The sequence below is a fragment of the Berghia stephanieae genome, chromosome 4 (genome assembly GCF_034508935.2).
Source record: "Berghia stephanieae isolate SIO BIC M18660-M18661 chromosome 4, UCSD_Bste_1.3, whole genome shotgun sequence".
In the NCBI taxonomy this organism is placed as follows: Eukaryota; Metazoa; Mollusca; class Gastropoda; order Nudibranchia; family Aeolidiidae; genus Berghia; species Berghia stephanieae.
Genome location: NC_088363.1, coordinates 69866174 through 69868673, shown reverse-complemented (window position 1 = coordinate 69868673; position 2500 = coordinate 69866174). Strand labels below are relative to the sequence as shown.

At 35.6% G+C, this 2500-nt stretch overlaps 1 long non-coding RNA gene across 1 annotated transcript in view; it reads right to left on the bottom strand.

The window, feature by feature from the left end:
• LOC144971134 (uncharacterized) overlaps positions 1–1857 on the bottom strand; it is a 10851-nt gene extending 8994 nt beyond the window's left edge. Inside the window, exon 1 of the long non-coding RNA XR_013645072.1 lies at positions 1773–1857. This is a non-coding gene — a long non-coding RNA (uncharacterized LOC144971134). The remainder of the gene's footprint in view (positions 1–1772) is intronic.
• Positions 1858–2500: the final 643 nt, after the last annotated feature.

Genomic DNA, 2500 nt, shown 5'->3' with positions numbered 1-2500 from the left:
TCACCTCGCCCAAGCTCAGTTTGAAGTGCAGCACTGAGGCTGACGTCTGGGTTATTCCAGTATTCCCTTGGAATAGACTCTAAAGACAAATTTCCCCTATAGGATGAATAAAAGGAATTTTATTTTTATTTTATTGTTGTAAGTATTATCTTTAGAAACTTGTCAGTCAGAAGCCCTGCAAACAGCTTGTATTAAATCAAACTTAAAATTAGTAATTATAATTGCTGTAACCTGTGAGTTTTGACTGATATTCACTACCTTGAGCAATTGAAATATATTTTAGTCTATGCATTTTCTTTGAACGGACTCTTGTCAGTGCTTTCCAAACAATGCATTCAATGAGTTTCATATCACGGGACTTTTGTTTTTTTCCCTATCTAATTATTGATCACCAATATGTTTACAGCTGTTTGTGCCCTCTTATTTAAATCTTTTTCATTTATCCATTCCTTATCTATTTAATTAGTTGATGTTTAGCAAGATTATTATCGAATTATCAAAACGTCCTTTCTATACAACGACTTCACCAGTTAAGTAGAAAACGGTAAGGGCTGCCTGAAGCCGGTGTCGTAAAATACTAATGAAAGAGTGAAAATGGAAAGGCTTCGTATGGGAACAAAACAGACAATGGACGTTTCGGGTACAAACCCTTCGTTAGCACAACAATACACAAATAAACGTGGAAAACAAATAAAATATAATGAAAAATAACTTGTATCGTCTGTACTCAATGGTGGTTGCAGTATGAATGAAATGTTAGCATGGCGTGGGTAGAGGATAGGGTGCCCCAGGGGGGTGATCTAATTGATAAGAAAAGGTCAGCGTCAGGGAACAGAACTTTCCAGAAAATAATGGAAGATAAAAGACATAAGTGGTAGTGGTAGTAGTAGTAGTAGTAGTAGTAGTAGTAGTAGTAGTAGTAGTAGTAGTAGTAATAGTAGTAGTAGTAGTAGTAGTAGTAGTAGTAGTAGTTAGTAGTAGTATAGTAGTAGTAGAAAGCTGTTGTGAAACAGTAGGGGGCGTTGGAGAGGGCGAGGTGAAAGAGTCACGGCGGAGGTGGGGGGGGGGGGGGGGGGGGGGGGTTTGTTGGATGAGCGAAGGTCGAATCTTCGCGAAGGAAATACGAACGATCAGATGGCGATGCGATAGTAAAGTGGAATATACAGATAGATAGATAGATAGATAGATAGATAGATAGATAGATAGATGGATAGACAGATAGATAGATAGATAGATAGATAGATAGATAGTAGATAGATAGATAGATAAGATAGATAGATAGATAGATAGAAAAGAGGGGAGAGAAGAGAAAAAAAACAACAAAAAAACAAAACAAAAAAACCCCAAAAAAACAAACAAACAAACAAAGCAACAACGTCAACAGAAAAAAAATAATAAAAAAGGGGAGGGGGGCAGGGGGGGGGGGGGGGGGTTGAGGCGATACAAGTTATTTTTCATTATATTTTATTTGTTTTCCACGTTTATTTGTGTATTGTTGTGCTGACGAAGGGTTTGTACCCGAAACGTCCATTGTCTGATTTGTTCCCATATGAAGCCTTTCCATTTTCACTCTTTCGCTAGTATTTTACTTCACCAGTTAACTAAGCCAACAGAGAGAGAGACAGAAAAAGAGATAGAGAGAGACGGAGAGATACAGAAGGTTTGAGAGAAGAGAGAGAAGAAGAGAGAGAGAGAGAGAGAGAGAGGAGAGGAGAGAGAGAGAGAGAGAAGAGAGAGAGAGAGAGAGAGAGAGAACTAAATGGAATACCTACCTCAAGATTGGATCTCCATTACAAATACAATCTTTTGATGAATACACGATGTAATCCTGTATCTTCATGCCGTCCTTTAGTGAATTAAAAATAAAAGATGTATTTCTTGAATATGTTTTGAATTTGTAAACAGATAATGAGCAAAGAAATTATGTTTTGAAAGATATGCAGCCTGGCACTTAATGATAATAGTAACTAATAATTTTTTGACCTCACCAATTAAAAAAATAAAATCAAACTCTTGAAAATGAATAATCAGGAGAAAAATTGTCACTTCTGTAAATACCAAATGTTGGTTAATGCTGAAGGCAATATAAGGTGGAATACTGGAATCTATGATTTCAGTTTGTAAAACTCTTTGTTTGTGGATTCCAAACAATGGATCAGAAAATGGTGAGATCGGAGTCTAACAAAACAGTCATAAATTAGATTTGTTCATTCTACAATTCCGTATACATCAAATTGTCGGCTGGGATTTTTTTCAAAGTTTGATATATTGTGCAGATACACTATTTCTATAATTAAAATGGTGCTGATTGAAGCTCGAAGAAAAAAATAACGGTAAGTATTGAATTGTAAGACAGTATCTGTCTTTGTCTAATAAATTGAAGCTTACAATTGAATACTTATCGTTATTTCATTATTTCTATAAGCACATGAAAGCTTTCCTTGTATTTTGAGGTGCTTCATTGTAAAAATCACCTGCAAAGAATCTCAGTTCTTAAAAT